Raw genomic sequence first — 20064 nt, 5'->3', positions numbered from 1 at the left:
CTGATTCAGAGGGAGGTGACCTCAGTGCCGAGAGGAGGGAGGGAGGCGAAGGGAGGAAGAGCAGAGTCTCTCTGGCCCTCCTTCAGAGGGGGTGGAGGGCAGTCTGTGAGTGGCCAGGGACAGGGAAGGGGGAACAGCTGCTCAGGGGTGTCTGGGTAACCTGGGGACATGGCTGGTTCAGCCCAACCACTGAGTGAATCCAGGTGACCACTATCTCTTCAGCCCAGTCAGTCACCTAGGCTCCACGAGATCTGACTGTCCTGGCCTTTCCGTCAGCCAGATCAAAGGAGTAGGGGCTACAGCTCCTACCCCCTCCCTAGCCAGGGCACAGGCAAGACCCTTCCCTGAACTGGGAGTCCAGACCTGGCAAGAAGGGGCCAGAGAGGTGGCAGCAAGCCTGTCCTCCATGCTCCCTTACCCAGGCCCTTAGCCAAGGCCTTCTGGCCCTCATGAGCCCCTCACTCACCAGCTGTTCCCCCTAGAGTCCTCTAGGGAGAGAAGCCAGGGACCAGGAGGTGGGGGAGGGCTGGGCAGCTGTGGGAAGGCAGAGATGGAAAAGCTCACTTTAATAACAGAATCATCCGTAACACCAACCGTTTCCCCCTCGGCTCCCCCCGACCTCCCAGCTGTTTTCTGGAATCCCTGTCACACCCAAGAGTCCACTTGTAAACAGCAACTTCTGCACCCACGGCAAACACTCCTTTCTAGACAAGATCAGCCCTGGGCTGCCACGGGGTGTGGGGAGGGATATAAGGACAGAGGCCTCAGGCCATTCCTGGCCTGAAAGTGGCCACCTCAATCCCTGGCCCAAAGCATCTTTTAGTCCTAAAAATTCTAACTGGTCTCCTTCCCCCTTGGGGAAAGAGGGCAGACGAGAATTTCCTTCCCTCCTCCTGACAACTGGCCCCAAGACACAATAGCCCTTCTGAGAGGCACGTGTCCATGGGGAAGGGGCCCACTGCATCCCCCCTCCAACTTCCTCTGCACAGGTACTCCAGGAACTCCACAGCATGGTGTGGGTTCTTTCAAACAGACAGTAGCATCAGTCTTCTGCCAAAGGCTTATAGATTTCAACACCCTTATCTCTCCTCTCGGATCCTTCACGTGCCCTGTCCACAGCATAACCCAACAACAAAAAAAGCAGCTGCTAGCTTGTGTAGGCCAGGGGCTCTGACACAAACACAATGGGTTTATTTATAGGGCCACACGCCAGGGGCTCTGCAGCCAAGGGTACTGGAAAAAGCCTCAGACCAGAAGGCACAAGATTTAGAGTCTAGTCCCAACACTGTAATTTACCCGCTGTGTGACTTCAGGCAAATCACTCAGTCTCTCAGGGACAAGTTCCTTCACGCCAAGTGGAGGCTGTCCTGGAACAGTGATTCTCAAAGTGTGGTCCAGGGACCCTGAGGCCTTGCAAGGAGTCCACGGGGTCAAAACTATTTTCCTAACACTACTGAGACATTATTTGCCTTTTTAACTCTCGTTCTGTCATGAGTATATAGCGGCATTTTCCAGAGACTATGTGACATGTGGTATCACACCAAATGAATACAGAAGCACATACGAGAACCCAGCCGCTCTCTATCAAGTCAGACAGGACAGAGTTGCAAAAAGGAAGGAGAAGGCCATTCTTTTCACTATTTTTTTTTTGTTTTGGAAAATGCATAATTATTTTTCATAAAATACATTAACATGTAATGGATATATTATTATTTTTAAATGAACAAATTAAATGTTTAAAACTCTCGGTTCTAATTTATATGACAGTAAATGTCAATACCCATATAAACCAAAGCTCTTTGGGGTCCTCAATTTTTAAGAGCATAGAGGGGTCCTCAGGCCAGACAGTTTGAGAATCACTATTCTAGAACAGTGCTGCCCAGCAGAACTTTCTGTAATGATGAAAATGTTTATTTTGTGCTGTCTAATATTGTAGCCACTAGCCACGCGTGGCTACTGAGCACTTGAAATGTGGCTCGTCCAACCGAGGAACTGAATTTTAAATTTAAATAGCCACATGCAGCCAGTGGCCACTGTATTAGACAGCACAGTTCTAGAAGATGCCTGGGATACCTTCCCTTGAACATTCTAGGTCAATGCTTCTTTCCACATTGTCTAGAGGCTGGGGGTAGGAGAGGACAGGACTCGACACTCACTCCTGTCCCCAGGCTTTTGCTCACACTATTTCTCACTCTTTCCTCACCAAAGGAAAGCCACCTCAGCCAGATCGTCAGTCCTGCCTGGCACCCCTACCAAGGCCAACTGTTAGGCTCTCTCAGTCTCTGCAATCACTACTTCACACCCTCTCCACTCTCCTCAAACTTCTGGCCTATCACCTCCCCTCTTGTTTCCTGAGGATGAAAGCCAGCAGAGGGAAAATCCCCTCAAATCTCCTGCCACCATACTCCCAGCCCCACAGGAATCCCCTGTACACCCTCATCTCCTCCAGTTCTAGCAGAGGGGCCGCCCTCTTCCCAGGCAAGGCCAGTCCTTCTCGCCCCAGTCCCTCCCCATTTATTCTTCAGTATCTACCTCCTGAAGGGATCTTTCTCACCTGCCTTTACAACTTCTCAGGTGTCTTTCATCTTAAAATAATTTTCCCCTGACATTTCTTCAGATACTGTCCTCTTCCGCCTTTCACAGCCAAACTTCTCAAAAAAAAGTCATCCTCACTTCTCACTCCTTCCTCAGCCTGGTCCGACGTCAGCAGTAACTGCCACAATGCTAAATCCCAACAAGATTTTTCAGTCCCCCTTGCCTTCTCAGGCCCAACTGCCTCTGTTGGCCACTTCCTCCTGGACTTTAAAATTAAGCTTTGAGATATAGTTCACATCCCACACAACTCACCATTTAAAGTGTACAATTCAGTGGGTTGTAGTAGATTCACAGATATGTGTAAGCATGTCCTCAGTTAATTTTAGAACATTTTTATTATTCTTTAGTTAGCACTTCGTCACTCCCAACCCTAGGCAACCACTGATCTATTTTCCGTCTCTATAGATTTCCCTATTCCGGACATTTCATATGAATGGAATCATATAATAGGTGGTCTTTTGTGACTGGCTCCTTTCACTTTGCATAATGTTTTCAAGGTTCACTCGCGTTGAAGCAGGTGTCAGTACTACATTCCTTTTTATGGCCGAATAATATCCCATAGAATGGATATGCCACAATTTGTTTATCCATTCATTCGTTGATGGACGTTTGGGATGTTTCCACTTTTTGGCTATTATGAATAATGCTGCTATGAACATTTGTGTACAAGTTCTTGTGGCATGTATGTTTTCATTTCTCTTGGGTATATACCTAGGAATGGAAGTGCTGGGTCATATGGTAACTAACTTTTTGAGGGATTGTCAAACTGTTTTCCAAAATGAATACATCATTTTATAGTCCCATCAATAGTGAATAAGGGTTCCAATTTCTCCAAATCCTTACCACTTCTTACTGTCTGATTTTCCGATTCTAGTCACCCTAGTAAATGTGAAGTGATATCTCATGGTTTTGATTTATATTTCCCTGCTTAATGATGTTAAGCATCTTTTCATGTGCTTATTGGCCATTTATATATCTTTCCTGGAGAAATGTCTATTCAGATCCTTTGTCCATTTTTTAATTGGGTTATGTCTTTTTATGATCAAGTTGTAAGGATTCTATATATATTCTGAATACAAGTCCTTTATCAGATATATGACTTCAAAACATTTTCTCCCATTCTGTGGGTTGTCTTTTCACTTTCCTGATGGTGACCAGTTCCTCCTGGACAACTTTTCCCTCGTCTAGTATGCTCCTCTTCTCCCCCAGCCATTTTCTACCTCTACTTTTGTGTGTGCATTATCTGTGTGTGTGCATATGCTTTTTAAGAAAACAGATATAGCAGCACGTTCTTTTCACTGTTCTACATCTTTTTTACCAGAACAATTTTTAAAAATGAAACCATAGACTATTCAGATCTTAATCAGTTTTTCCAACCATGTCCTTTCCACTGATGTTCTGGTCCAAGATCCCATCCAGGATCCCACATGGTACTTAATCATCATGTCTCCTTAGTCTCCTACGATTCACAACAGTTCCTCAGTCTTTGTCTTTTATGACCTTGACACTTTGGAAGGAACTGTTCAGTATTTTGGAGGATGTTCCCTAATTTGGGTTTGTTTGAAGTTTTCTCCAATTAGATTGAAGTTATGGATGTTTGGAAAGAATATCAGAGGTGCTATGCCCTTCTCAATGCATTATTTCAGGGGTATCCATGATGTTGAGATGCCTTATTACTGGCGATGTTATCCTTGATCACTTGGTTAGGTGGTGTCTACTAGTGGATTTCTCCACTGTAAATTTACTATTTTTCCTTTTGTAATTAATAAATATTTTGGGAGGCAATACTTTGTGACCATGCAAATATCCTGTTTCTGCTTAAATTTTCACCCAACTTTAGGATTCATCAGTGGATCTTGCTTCCAGCAATTACTACAGTGTTCTAATGATAATTTTCGATTTCCCTCGTTCCTGGTATATTTATTAATCGGAAGTTTTCTGTAGGGAAGAGCTGTGCCTTCACTCCCATTTATTTACTTAATTACATATTTATATCAGTATGGACTCAAGGATATTTATTTCATTCTTTGTATTATAATCCAATATTATCATCACTTATTTCGTTGCTTACATTCCAGCTTTGGCCACTGAGAATTCTTTCAGGTTGGCTCCTGTGTCCTTTCAACATGCCTCTATTTTAAAAGCTTTTTTTTTTTAACATTTGCTTACTTTCTGGCACCATAAGATGTTCCAGGCTTATCTTGTATTTTCCCTGCCGGCGATCACTTTCCAAGGAGCTCTACCAGAGCAATCTTCTTTCTAAGACTGTAAATCTGATGGTGTCCCTCCCGCTTCAAATCTTCCCATGACCTCCTACTGCTTTGGGAACAGACCAAAGCCCTCTACACGACCCTGGAAGCCCTGCCCTGGTCTGGCCCCAATGCAACTCTTCTGAAAAGCTGTCCTGGACTGATGCAGCCCACGCTGATCTCTCTTCTTAAAGTGTGTCCTGCAGGATCAGTATTTAAAACTGTAATGCGTCCTGTTCTCTAGTACTCCCCTGGGAGGAAGAAGGGCTGTCCCTGTCAGAAGGGGAGCTCTCTAAAGAGGGGCTCTGCCTTTCTGTACTCCCCCTACACTGTCTGCCAGTGCACTGCTCCTGCCAACAAGGCCCAGAACCTGGGGATCTCCTTTCATCCCAGACACAAAGACCAGAAAGAAGGGACAGGTGAGAATGTACAATGGGTTCATCAGGTTCCCTTAAAGACCCCTAACTATCCCCCCTCAAATTTGTCCCTAACATTGATATGACCTTTTCCAAGCTCCCAACCCACTCCCAGGCCTCAGTGACTCCCTCTGGCAAATGGGACTAATCTGTTCATTCTGTAGATATTTTTGGACAGATCACTCAGCCTGAGGCACAGGGCTGGGTACTGGTGGGCAGTGCAGAGATGGACCAGCTCTTCTCAGCCTTCCTGGAGCTCTCAGTCTAGCAAGGGATGTAAGATATTCAGGTAAATAACTGGACTGTGAAGGAAGTTCCACAACGGGAGTCTTTTGGGGAACTTTAAAAATCAGGAGAGAAATATTAAGCTGGAGCTGGAACAGTTTTTTAGAATTTGAGGCATCAAGTGAACTGAGCCTTTCTAGATAGGTGGGGTTTAGGTCTAAGGAAAGGGGAGGGGGTCATCCCAGGCAGAAGGAAGGCATAAGCAGAGGAGGCAGAACTCTCTGGGTGTGTATGGAAACAGAATGACTCAGTGCAGCTGGATCGAAGAGCGTTTGAAGGTGTGTGTTTCCTGGTCCCCTGGCCCATGCCAGTTACCAACTCCTCTCCTATCCCCCGACCGAATAGGAGAGTAAGCATCTTTTCAACATCCTGGGTGTAACCAGAGACATGGGCTAGGTCCCACAGGAGGAACTGAGGCACAGAGGCTCCTGGAGGTGATAGCAGAGCTGACTATTGGGATGTCAGCTATCTGCTCTCAGATCCCAGAGAAAAAGGGGCTGGGAGGCTACACAGCCTGCTGGCTCCCAGGCTGCACTTACAGGCATATACCCTCCCAGCCCCCCATACTCAGCCCCCAGTGCTCACTCCCCCAAGCTTCATATCCTGGTCTCTTGCTTCAAAGGGAACAGGATCTGGCTGCCCAAGCGCCTTCTGCATCCAGGCAGCTTCAGTGTTGTCTCAGTGGATGCCATTTGGCCAGAGCTCAGAGGTGACCATCTAAGCTGCCAGCGCTGCTCTGGGAGGAGAAAGCAGCCCTGGTTCGCCCACAAGCCCCCACTGGGCTTGGCTCTTGTTTGTGCCCACAGATGGGAGTCAGACTTCCTGGATCCAGTTCTGGCTCAGCTATACTGCATGACTCTAGATGAAGCCTAGAACGCCTCTGGGACTCAGTTTTCCTATCTGTAAAATGGGGTGAGTGCTGACTCCTCTATCCCTGCAGGGCACAGAAGAGAAGGATGAGATCAGGTCTGGAAAGGGATTGCAGCTGAGAAGATAGGACCCCTCGTGTGGGGTGGGGGGTTGGGAATGAGGAGCTCAGCAGGGCCTTTAGGGAGAAGCTGTTGGCTTTGATACTGTCTTCCTATGGGGCCCATAGGCTTCCCAGGAAAGCAGAGCGGGGAGAGAGGAAGGGACAGCACAGCCAAGAGCTTTTAGCTTTCTCCTAGCCCCGGGGACAGGAAGTGAGATGCTGTCTACAGAGGAAGTGAGAAGCAAACACCCCCCAACTTCCCCTCAGCCTACAGTGGAAAGGAAGGCTCCAGCTTCAGGAGCCTGGAGGCCCAGAGCTGGGGAAACACAAGGCAACGGGGTGGGGGTGGGGGAGGAGGCATTACCTGTACCATCTGGCAGGAAGGGGGCTCCTTGTCTCGGACACAATAAAACTCAAGTGGCCCAGAATACCCCACAGACGGGGAGGAGAGAGAAGAGAAGTCACTGAAGTGGAGAAACCCAGCTTTCCAGGTCATGTGTTACCGTATCTGCAGGTGTAGCCCCAGACTCCTGCCCTAGCTTCGTGTGCTGTGCCATGACACGTGCCTCCCCCAACACACGCACACTCCCACACACACCAAGGGGGGGCCAGGTCCTGACGACTTGCTCTGACAGTACATGTCCTTTCTTTGGAGCCTTCATCACAGCTATAATTGTGTAACTGTTTAATTATTTGATAAACACGGACTTTTTGGACCACCACGGTACCCCTAGGGTCTACCACAGCATCTAGCACAGAGTAAGGGCTGGCCATTGCCTGAGAATTCCTCAGAGGCTGGTTTTGGCCTAAACCCTGGCATTTGAATGAAGTTCAGCATACACAGGTGAATGAACTCTGCTCATGGCCTGGGGTCAACTGGGGGACACTGGGGTGGGTGGTAAAGGCCAGAGACCTGACAGAGGTGGCAGGAGAAATCTATGCACACCCAGATATTGCCAATAGGTGACAGATGAAGACAGTATATGCTTTATGCCATCTTTTGGGTAAGGGAAAAAAATAACATATATGTATTTGTTGTTGTGTAAAGAAGGTCTTGAGGGATATGTAAGAACTAATAAGTGATTTTCTATGGAAGGAGAAGGGGTGGAGGTGGGAGCGAGATTTCTTAATCTATGCCTTTTTGTATCATTTTGAATTATGCAAAAAAAATCTAGTGAAAAAATAAAATAATATAAAACTTAAAAAAAAATGTTAGAAGGAATAACCACTTGACGAGGTGATTTCTAAAGCCTCTCTCAGCTGGGGCCATCTACTCTCTTCCCATGTTAGGAAGGAGGGACCAAGCCGCTGGGACAAGGGAGGGGTGAGGAGGTGTGCCCAGATGACTGTGGGGACTCTGGCCAAGGCATGTCAATGTCTTCACTCTCTTTCTTCCCAGAATCTTTCCCTGGGCTGTGGTGTGGCATGGTAGCACCAAACTATTCAGAAGTTGGTCAAGGCCACTTCCACCTAGGTAAGAGCTGGGTTCATTCTAGACCCCTGCGAGGGGGGTCTCAACAGATCCTCACACAAAAGGGCCAATTACAGCCCCCACGTCAAGCCAGCTGGGGATGAAACGAATCAGCCCCTGGGAACTGCAGCTGCTGAGAACCCCAGGGCCACACCCCTGGAGTTCCGGAGCCCCTCACAGTCTCATCTACAAAAATCCTCATCATTCTCCTACCCAGAGGGTCTTCGGGGAGGGAAGATCTCAAGCCCTGCCTGAGAGAGAAGTGCAGATCAATGTCCGAAGCAGCACCCACCAGTCAAGCCTTGCAGGCAACAGCATGAGCAGCAGAAAGGGGTGTCTTTCCTTTTAAAAAATCTATACATTTAAAGAAAAAACCTTAGTGGATCCTGGAGAACTCCCAGAGCTCAGGGACTAGCATAAAGTTCAGGGTGCTGTGCCTGCCTGGGCTCTTCTCAGTGGCTGTTGGATTTTTAGAAATCAGTAATAACAGCAATGATAATTCACCTTAATAACAGCCTGGCTTCCTCAGGCCGCTTTCATCTGCGTAACTCCCAGAGGTGGGAAAATGGTAATTATCGAGCAGGTGCCACACCCCAATGATGATGTGTTATTAATCCATCAGCACAGGCTGGGAAACTGAGGCCCAGGGAGAAGAATTTCCCCTCACATGGAGCTAAGGATACAGGGGTGGAGGAGCGCTGGGCAGCGAGGAACCAAAGGTGCCGGCTCCGTGCCTGCTGCATTTTGGGAGGACGCTGAAGAAAAGGGCACTCCTTTCAGAGACAGCCAGACCTGTGTCTGGGGTGAAGGTTGAGGAAGACCCCAGATATGTGTCCCAAGCTCCACCGTGGGCTGCAGCAGGGCCTGGTGGTGGTCCTAGCTGGAATTCGGGACCTCTGATCTTGAGCCCATACAGTCACTCTCCCAAAGTACGTCAAAGCAGGCCAACAGCTGCTTTGAGCATCAACACCATCTCTCTGCAACATGCGCAGGCACTACAGGGTAAGTGAGGGCTCAGCCCTCCAAACAGCCCCACGCCACAGGTGCAGTCCATGAAGTGGGGCAGGGGCACCTTGCAGCCGGGTAGGTGCATTAGATCAAAAACATGTCAAGAAGTGGAGACTGCTTCTTGGGGACCCAAGCCCATCTCCACAGCCCTCTTTGAGCTTTGGCATTGAGCTTAAAATAATGAGATCCTTTCTACAGCAAGGCTTGCCTGGTCTGTCACTGCTGCAGAAACCTGCAGAGGAGGCCCAGCTGGCCTGTGCCCTCCAGGAGGGCAGGGGAGGGTGGGCAAAGAGTCACAGAAGACCAAAGTTCTTTTCCCACTGTGGCTATGCAGAGAAGTGGCCGAGACTCAAATGTGGATGGAAGGGTAAACACGGAGGCATTGCTAGGCAGATCCATCCACAGCCTACTGTGTGCCTGGTACTGTGAGAGATGCTGAGAACAGACATAATCTCAGCACTGGGGAAACCATAAGGGCCAAGCTGGGCAGCAACCAATGACCTTGTCCTCCAACTCTCCAGGGCAGGGCCTGGGGGAAAATATTAGCATGTTGTTCTAAGAGATTTGAAGTTATTTTTCTTCAGCATGTTAGAGAGCTGATCAGAGCCCCTGGGGGGCCCTGAGACAACACTCTGACCCTCCAAGGGCTCAGCTCTCTGTAATCTCAGGCTCAAGACCTGCCCTCTCTGCTTTAAATTCAGCCAGGCGCCCTCATGCATGAGAAATTAAGGCAGAGCGGTACCCTGTAAAACACTAGACCAGAATCAGGAGCCCTGCCTCTGATACTCATCATCATATGAATCACTTCCCCCTCTGGACTTCAGTTTCCCCATTTTGAACACGAGGGCGTTGGACTAGACGGTCTCTAGGATTCCTTCCAGCCTATGACTCTATGTTGTTTTGATGTGGCAGCAGATCCCAGATTGATTTACATAAATTTGCATGTTCAATCAGAAATCCCAAACTCCAAGTATAGTAAATCCAATCAGTCCATTAGTGCAGCCAGACTGGGGCTGGAGGAGCCTGCCAGGTTTGGGCGAGGACTGTCAAAGCAGACCATGGTAGTGGTGGTGAATTGGAGGAGGAGCCGGGGGAAGCAGAGGCAAGAAGAGGCATTTGTTCTGAGAGCTGTAGTTCTAGTGACCCAGGGCTGATGGGGCCAGGGACCCCTCTTTGGTTATCAGGCAGGGGTCCTCTCTCCTCCTGCTTCTAACGGAGCCTCTGGCTGGCCAGCCTCAGAGCCACACCCCAAGAGGAAACAGCAGCCTCTGCCTAGCAACAGCCGCATCCTTCACTCTGACAGGGACTCCACCATTAACCACTTTCTGGGAAACTGACCTCCCTGGGAGCTTCCATTCTCTGTTCCAGGGGCTCCTAGCAGTGTGGAAGGCTTCCTTGGGGTCTAACCTAAATACTTCTTGCTGCAGCTTCAGTCCCATGGGCAGCAGGGCCAGGGAAGAGGGCTCCCCAGGCCCAAGGGAGTTGGCAGAGGGAAAAGCAATGCAGGAGTATGTGCCCCAGATCCAACCAATCGCACGGCCTCCCTAACTACTACGTCTCCACCTTTCCTTCCACATCCCCCTCAGCACCTGGGAGACCAAGGATGAAAAGGAATAGAGAGAATGTGAAGGCCTTTGGCTCTTGGGTTAGGGAGCAAGTCCTAACCTGGAGAGCCTGACTCCTGAGGAAGCCCTACCCCCAGGAGGGAAGGAGGCTGGGGAAGGTGGGGTGGGGCAGCCTCTCCGTGCTGCTGCCTGGCTGGCATGGCAGGGCCTGAGGGGCTGGCTGTGCTGGGTGAGCCAGCAGGGAGGATCCTGAAGCCCCTGCCTGGGAGCTGGGGGTATAAGCGCAAGGTGAGGTGAGCAGGGCCAGGGGGTGGGATGGGCAACAGCAGTGGGACTTTCCTTGTCCTCTTCCCATAAGAGGGCAGATGAGCGTGCTGTGCTCCCTGGGCCAGATCCTAAAACAAGTCCCAACAGCTGAGATGCAAACTGTCTCCTGGGAATCTGCTTACCCTGCTGGCCGTTGGCTGCCTCCTTCTCTCCCAACTCCTCCCCAAAGGCCCAACTCAAAGACTGGCCTGCCAGGATGTCTCACCAGAAGCCTTGATGGATGGGCCAAAACCCCAGCCAGCAGGAGTTCATAGCCCAGGGCAGAGGGATGAGCAGGACAATGGTTATTCTCAGGCAGGATAAGGGAGTCTGCTCCCCTCCACCCAAGGCTCTAATCCTAAATCACTGCAATTGAGAAGCACAGCACCCAACACCTACCTCTACAAACTGAACCACGCTGCCAGAGGACCTTTCTCCCCTCCATATCCACTCATCAGGGGAACCACACAATGTCAAAAAGCGGAAGGAAATGTTAGGGCTTTCAACTCCAACTGCTTCATTTTACAGATGAGAGAAAAGAGCCCCAGAGAGACAAACTGCCTTGGCAAAGGTCACACAGCAAGCTAGGAAGAGCAGGGACCAGAGCTTCTGACTCCCAGTCCATAGTGATAGCAACTTAAGTCATACACACTGGTTTCCAGTGGGGAAGAGCCCTCCTCCCTGTGGCCCAGGCCATCTGCCTCTCCTGCTTCTCACTCTCTTCCAAAGGCCTGAACTGGAGAAAAATGCTGGAGGGTCCCAGCCACCGCAGGCATGAGGACAGATGCCTCCTCACACATAGACCATGACTTTGAAAACAAAGTTGAACTATGTGGGAATATTTCCCCAGACAGGAATACATGTGTTTCTCTGAGGTAGGAAACCCACTGATCCCAGGTTGTTCTTAGAAAGATAGGGAACCAATATGAGAACCGAATTTTGTGTCTCCCTTCTTGAAAGACAAAGAATCTCATGGCGCCTGCCCCGTGGCCCAGTGGTTAAGTTCGCACGCTCTGCTTCGGCAGCCCAGGGTTTCACCGGTTCGAATCCTGGGCGTGGACATGGCACCGCTCATCAAGTCACCCTGAGGCGGTGTCCCCCATGCCACAACTAGAATGATCCTCAACTAAAATACGCAACTATGTAGCAGGGGGCTTTGGGAGAAAAAGGAAAAGTAAAATCTTTAAAAAAAAAAAAAAGAAAGACAAGGAATCTCAGAGTTAGCTGGCATAATGTCTTGCAAGAGAAGGTCTGCACAAGGCAAGTGGGCTAAGTTCATTTTCCCCAAAGGTAGTGACCACAGAATGATTAGACATTGACCCCCTCTCCACTGTCCCCCGGACCACCCCTGTGCCAGGGGTCTGCCTCCAACACTACCTCTGGCAGACAATTGTACTCAGGCAGGAGGACCCGGGGGAGGGAGGCAGTGGTAGCGAGGAAATAAGAGCCATTGCCTTTGCGGCCAAGGAACCCATCAGCCTAAGACCCCTGGCTCTTCAGAATGGCGAGCATTTAAGAAGTGGCAGCTGGACAGGCTGGGTGGATAGCCCCGAGACACCTGGAAAACCAGGCCTGTGGGAGGTGAGGGCCCTCCGTGCCCTTGAGGCAGTGCCAGGGCAGGAGAGACCGCGGGGCCTTGGGCCCAGGATAAGGAAAGGGGCGCTGGGGTTCGGACAGCCGTTTTCGTGGTCGGCCTAGGCCAGGGGAGTGTCGGGCACAGACGCATTCTCTGCATTCTTCTGGCACCGCAACCAGGACCCAGAGAGCCTTTTCTGCAGGCACTGGCCCCATTCCCTGCCCAGCCCCTCTCTTCCTCAGCCTCTCTTTAGTGTTCAGCCCGCCAGGTTCCCCTATTCCTTCCCGCAGCCCCCCAAAGCCATCGAAGGGTTGTTCCCGGAGACCCTGATCTCTCCGCCTCTCCTCATCTCCCCCACGCCCTACCGCCCCAGGCCACGGGGACCGCAAGGAGTACAGAGGAGACCGGGGCTCGTCCCCGCGCCTGCGCTTAGGGGAGAGCCTCCCCAGTCCCCTGCAACAACCCAGCATGGCTAAGCTGCACCCCGACGGTGGCATGCGGGTGGGGTGGGGTGCGCAGCTGGGGCAAGGTCAGCGCTTTCAAAGAGGGAGGGAGACCAGCCCCCGGAACATCCCCCTCTCCCGAAAGTTTCCCTTCCGGGGCCACGGAGTGTGCGCGAGGATGGCGCGGGGGGCGGGAGGGGGGTGGGGTGGGGTGGACAGAGTCGCAGCCGGAGCCCTCAGGGAGAGTGCTGCGGGAGGGAGGGGCAGGCAGCGAGGTCCGGGCAGGAAGCCGCGCCTCCCCCTCCGACCCAAGGCTGCCACGAGAGCCTTGCCCTCCATGCCGCCACCCCCAGCCCGGGGCTTACAGACCTCCCACTCGCCGCCCTTTAAATCCCAAGTAGGCCCGGAACTCACCGAAATCAGGTGCCGAGCTGGGCTGGGGCAGGCCGGATCCGCCGGGTCCATGGCCGCGGCTCGGGGGCGGGGGGCAGAGAAAGGGGGGGTGCTGGGGCCGCCTCTTGATGTCAAGGCTTTAAAGGGGCCAGTGAGCCCCGCCCCTCGCCCAGACCCCGCCTCCCTCCTCCCGCGCAGCCAATCCACGCTCGCCCTGGTTGCGCGCCCCTCCCAGCCCCCTCCAGATGTTCCCAGGACGAGAGCTAAGTCCGCCTGGTCGGAGCGCGCCGCTTCCGCCCCAAAGGGAAGGACCTCCCCTCCCCCCTTTAGAGAAACACTCTCTCCAGGCCCCGCCAGGTCGGGCCTGGTAAACCTCCCCAGTGCCGGGGTAGGAGAAGCCGGGCTGGGCCGAGCGGGGGTGGAATGGGGGGCATCTATAGAAGAGAAAACTAAATAGGTACGCGCAGAGGCTTGGGCATGCGCATCTGCTTCTGTGGGGCTGGGCGTGCACGTGTGTATGTGGTTGTGAGCGTCGGTGTTTGTAATTTGCTTCACTGCATACGTGTTGGGTGTAAATCTATGAGAAAAGGATTGAGTGCCTCCTTGGCCTTAAATGCTCCCGCCTCCCTCTCCTTCCCCCAGGGGTCAGGTCCTCCTAGTAAAACGGAAAACTGCACGCTGGGAACAGGCTCTGCGCTCCTCAGAGCAGTGCTGGCCATTTCCTCACTGGTTTAGGAGGAGGGAAGGCTGAGCAGAAAGAGGATGCAACCTTGTTCTCAGCTACTTGCTACCTCGGCGGGGACGAGTTCCTTCCCTGTTGAACTACCTTGTGCTTGAAAAGAGGAAAAGCCAACAGCCCACCTAGGCCTCTCCAGGGCCTCAGAGCTCCCTCAATACCACTCTCATTGGTCCTTGGTTAAACATTTGCCCTTGTCTGGATACCGTATAATCTTCACAGTCTGCGTTGTACTGTCTGGCCCATTGATGCAGGTTCTCAATGGGGTTCTGCAGAGAAATACAAAGGGATCCCTAGCCACAGTCTCTGCCCATTTTATTAAAATTGCTTCTGTTGCCAGTATTCACGGGATGTATTAAAGCATCATATTAGTGCAATAAACGAATAAAAAACTTAGGGAACATAGGATGCTCAAATTGGCTAGGATTAATCAATAGTTCCTCTTTTGATTAAGGAGGCTCCTCAATTTAAAGTAAGATTTGAAGAGCAGAGAGAACTTGAATAGGATCCAGGCAGGAAACTCAGGTAGGAAAGAGCAAATTATCTGCATGGGACAGTGAGCAGATTACCTTGGTAGGGTGGGAAGTGGGAGGAGGTTTTGTATGGAGGAGCTCAGAATGAGGATATGGATTTGACAGGACAGGTGATAAGTCATTTTGGATTCTTGAGCATAGGGGTAGCTTGATGAAAACAGTACCTGAGGACAGTTATTATTGGAACCTAAAAGATGTTATGATGGTTACTCCCATCAGCTCTCTTGCCTTTGCTTTAAAACAAATTTTTTAATTGATTTATCCTTAATATACAATAAAATGCACAGATCCTAGGTGTTCCATTTGGTGAATTTCAACAATAATATACACCTATGTAACCCCTCAAACAAGATACTGAACCATCACCTCAGAAAACTCCCTCACGCCCTTTGTAGTTGATTACTCTCTACCTACCACCACCCACCCCCTGCAACTTTCTGAATTCTATCAACACAGTTTTGTCTGTTCTCGAATTTCACATAAGTGGAATCATACAGTATGTACTCTTTTCCATCTATATTCTTTAGCTTAGTAATGTATTTGAGATCCAGCTATGTGTACTCTTCTTCTTTTTTATTGCCAAGTAATATTCCATTGTATGAATATGCCAGTTTGTTTATCCATTCTCCAGTTGATGGATATTTGGGTGTCTCCAATTTTGGGCTATTATGTATAAGGCTGCTATAAACATTCTTGTGCAAATCTTTTTGTGAACATGTTTTCAATTCTGAGAAAGCTTGCCTTATTTCTTTCTTTTTAAAGATTGGCACCTGAGCTAACATCTCTTGCCAGTCTTTTTCCCCCCTTTTTCTCCCCAAAGCCCCCCAGTACATAGGTGTATATTCTAGTTGTAGGTCCTTCTAGTTGAGTTATGTGGGATGCCACCTCAGCATGGCTTGATGAGTGGTGCTAGGTCTGCGCCCAGGATCCAAACTGATGAAACCCTGGGCTGCTGAAGCAGAGTGCATGAAATCAACCACTTGGCCATGAGGCCAGCCCATTGCCTTCTTTCTTTTTTAAAAGATTTTATTTTTCCTTTTTCTCCCCAAAGCCCTCCAGTACATAGTTGTATATATATATATTTTTTTATTAATGTTATGATAGATTACAACCTTGTGAGATTTCAGTTGTACATTTTTGTTAGTCATGTTGTGGGTACACCACTTCCCCCTCCGTACCCTCCCCCCACCCCCCCTTTTCCCTGGTAACCAACGATCATATCTCCTTCTCAATATACTAATTTCCACCTATGAGTGGAGTCATATAGAGTTCGTCTTTCTCTGACTGACTTATTTCGCTTAACATAGTTGTATATTTTTAGTTGTGGGTCCTTTTAGTTGTAGCATGTGGGATGCTGGCTCAGCATGGCCTCATGAGCAGTGCCATGTCCGTACCCAGGATCCGAACCGGCAAAACCCTGGGCCACCAAAGTGGAGTCCTCAAACTTAACTGCCTGGCCATGGGGCCGGCCCTGCCTTATTTCTTGATGATAAATAGTGGCTTCTTTGGAATTCTGCAGCATTGATTAATTCTTATTCATTCAGTCATCCAACATTTAGTGAATAGGGATCAGTGGGCTAGTCACGGGTGTACAACAAAAGTTAGACAGGATCCTTTCCTCAAGGGCTTAAAAGTCCAGTAAAACTCCATCTATCGGTTGCATTCCAATGCCATAGGGTGGAAAAACCTTAAGAGCCTGCCAGGCATTTCTGACTATTTTTGGATGTTTCCAAATAACTAAATTTTTGGAAGCAAACAGACCATTTAGATGATTTTTTCACTTTTCATTCAGATGTTTGCCCTTGTTTAATAAACACAGCCAGAACATCTTCACTTGTCAGAGCAAGTACCTGCCCTCCTTACTTAAAGGCTCTTGCACACTTGAAAGTTTAGGCATTCAGATTTTGGCAGAATCTCTACGCTTCACAAACCTTCATCTTCACTGACAAGAGGTGAAAGAAGTGTAGCTACCATTGCTCCACGATCACTTTCTGTCTTCGATGAGTCTTAAGACACTTTAACTCCTCAGAGGTAATATCCACTTAAATTATTAAAAGTTATACAGAAGTCCAAAGTTGGTTTTCCATTCTTCTTTACTTGAGTTGTCTGTGTTACAAAACAAGCTAGGCCTCTTAGGTCTCTGGTTGCTGCAAGCTGTTGGTAACAAACCAGTTTGGTGGCATGGTCTAACTGTGCATATAGTGCTGATGACTGACTGGTAGATGGCATCTCAGGGAACCACCCCCTCACTGCTCACAACAGTACTTTGAATGGGGCCCTCTGCTTCAGTACTATGTGGTCATTCATTTAGTGCTGGAGCATCTTCATTCTTCGGTTTGGCATTGTGGCCATTTGGTTACACTGGTTGATAAACTGACCCCAGTTTAGAATTCCTGACATCGTGAGATGGTCAGGTTGGTAACTGGCCTTTCAAGACATTTTAATAACTTGGCTATTATCCAGGTTGGATTGACTCTGACTGCATTCTTGATGTCTTTCCCGGTCAATAAGAGGAAGAAAGGAGCTGGGGATAGGCTAATGCTTGGTCCATTTGCTGAATAGGAATAGATCTTTGCTATTGCTGCTTAATCTTACATGGGACAATCATGTTCTTTGGGTTCTGACAGCATTGCCAGTATGTGCTTTGAAACCTCCTACCTGGCACAGATATGATGGATCTGCTCAGGTCCTTTGACCTCTTTTTTATTGTTCAAAAAATTCTTATTGAATCTTTACTGTATGCCAGGCACTGTGCATATGGTAGTGGAACTCATGTGGGGTATGATAAGCAATGAGACTGAAAAGGTAAACAGTGGGAAGATCATACATTATCTTAAGAGCAAGGCAAAGCTTTTGAACAGTTTTAAGCAGGGGGGTGGCATAATCAGAATTGCATTTTAGAAAGATCACTGTGGTTGTAGTGTGGAGAATAGATTAGAGAGAGCAAGATTGAAGTCAAGTTTTTATAGCAATTGAAGGGAAAAATGAGAAATGATGTGCTCTGGGCTAGGAAAGTGATAGTGGTGATGGAGAGAAGATGACTTCACAAAATAAATAGTAGTAGAATCAGCAGGTCTTGGGATTGGAAGTGGAGGGAAGCAGAAACTAAGCCAAGACCTCTGGACTGAGTAACTTGCAGATGGTAGGACCACTCAGTGAAATAGAAAACACCAGAGGAAGAGCAGGTTTGGGAGATGATATTGTCACTTCCAAACACATTGACATTGAAATGCCTGGGGGATGTCCAAGTGGAAATGTCTGTCCAAGAGGTCAGTGCTTCCCAAATGTCGTGCCTCAGAAAGAGGTTAGAGACGTGCTGCATATGGATCTTCTCAACCCTCAGGGCAGCATGAGCTCCCTCGGACAGAGAGCAGTCTCAGTAAGGTGGGTTGCCATGAAAACACCATCATTTTCTGTGTGCCATGATAGGGAGTAGGTTGGGAAGGACTCATGTATAAAGCTGTTGGATAAATAATTCTGAAGCTCAGCAGAGAGATCTGGACTATGGATAAGAGATTTGTGAGTCATCACAACATCAGATCATAGGCGGTAACTGAAGCCATGGAGTGGAGATCATGAAGGAGAAGAGGGTCTGGAGCAGAACCCTAAGGAGCAGCATCATTAGAGGGGTCTCCAGAGAAAGATCAAGACAAGTGGCTGACTGCTGTCACTAGAGCCCAAGAGGTTTCCAAAAAAAGACCAAGTAGGGCCAGCCCTGGTGGCCTAGTGGTTAAGTTCAGCACACTCTGCCTCAGTGGCCTGGGTTCAGTTCCCAGGCATGGACCTACACTGCTCTGTTATTGGCCATGCTGTGCTGGTGGCCCACATACTAAAAAACAGAGGAAGACTGGCATGGATGTTAGCTCAGGGCAAATCTTCCTCAGAAAAAAAAAAGAGACCAAATAGTTCCCCATACTGCTGATGTCAAGTTGGATCAGGACTGAGACATACCCGCTGATTTTAGCCCCACATCATTGGTGACTTCGGCAAAACCAGATTTTGAAGGGTTAAAAAAGATGTATAACCTAAGGAATGGAGACAAGAAGTGTTTAAAACTCTTTCAAGAATTTTGGCTATGCTGTGAGGGAAAAGTTAGACGGGTGGGCAGGGCAATGGGGATGAGAGTTCTTTTAGATAGTTATTTTTAGAAAGACATTACTTAATTTTATTAAACTTTTTTAATTTAAAACTATTTTTTAAAAGCATTATGTGTATATGGTTAGAAAATCAAATAATATAGAAGCAATTATTTGCTGCATTTCCCACCCCAACAATGAACCATTTTACCTTTTTGGCTGATTCTTCGATATGAATAAATATGCTTATAGTGTTTTTTGATTTTTCACTTTTACATGTTTTATTACCTTCCATATGTATATTCTTTTCAAAAGGTACCAAAGTGGGATCTTACCATTCATACTGTTCAGCACCTTACTTCTTGCACTTAAAATATCTTGGAGACCTTTCTGTGTTAGTATATATAGATCCACCTTGTTCTTTTTAACAATTGCATTGTAATCCATTTATGGCTGTACCATATTATTTGTTTCCTACTGATGAGTATTTAGGCTGCCTCCAGCTTTTCACTTTCATCAACCAACTGTAATGGATAACATTGTACACACATCCTTGCATGCTTGTGTGAGTATATCCACAAGATAAACTCCTAGCAGTGGAATTCCTGGGTATGTGCAGTATATGTCTTGACAAATATTGACAAATTACCTCCCGAAATGGTCATGCTAATTTCTATTCCCTCTAACAGGGTATAAGAATACCTTTTTCCCCCACATTCTCACCATCACTGTGTAAAAATTTTGTGAATACTGTTCTAAGTGATGAAATGTTCTTTCATTGTTTTTATTTGCATGTAATTAATGAGGAAGACTGAACAAGTTTCCAGGTGTTTATCTGTCATTATCATTTTCTGTGACCATCTTTTTCTACTAGATGTATAAGAGTCGTTTGTATTATGTATAATTAAATTCCCCCTTTGTTTGTCACAGGTATTGCAAATTGTTTTCCTAGTTGGTAGTTTGTCATGTGACTTTACTGGATTTTTCCTTTTTTTGCTTTAGGTAGTCAAATTTATTGAACTTTTCCTGTACGGCTTTTGGGTTTTTTATGTTTAGAAAGTACTCCACTTTTTAAAATTACCTTTTTTCTCCAGTATGCTTATGGTTCTTTTTACTTTAAATATTCCATCCAGACTCTACTTAAATGGCGAAGATTACTGTTACTTCTCACTACTGCTCAGAAGGACATCTTCATTCTGGCCAAAGATATTCTCACGGTCTCCAAGGGTTCTCATAGGCCATTGTGTAATCATTGCCTTCTCGGTACCAGCTGTCATCTTTATGAGCACTATTTACACATCTTATTTGAGACTGCTACAGACTTGAAATACAGTGGTTCCTCCCAACAGGTCAGGTAACTGCTCAACCAACAGAAATGTTCGTTGGGAAGAGGTGAGGCTCAGATGCTGAAGCATCCCCCAAAGCTTTTAATGACTGAAAAT

This window comes from Equus quagga, chromosome 1 (assembly GCF_021613505.1).
Source record: "Equus quagga isolate Etosha38 chromosome 1, UCLA_HA_Equagga_1.0, whole genome shotgun sequence".
NCBI lineage: Eukaryota > Metazoa > Chordata > Mammalia > Perissodactyla > Equidae > Equus > Equus quagga.
This window is presented reverse-complemented; position numbering follows the sequence as displayed.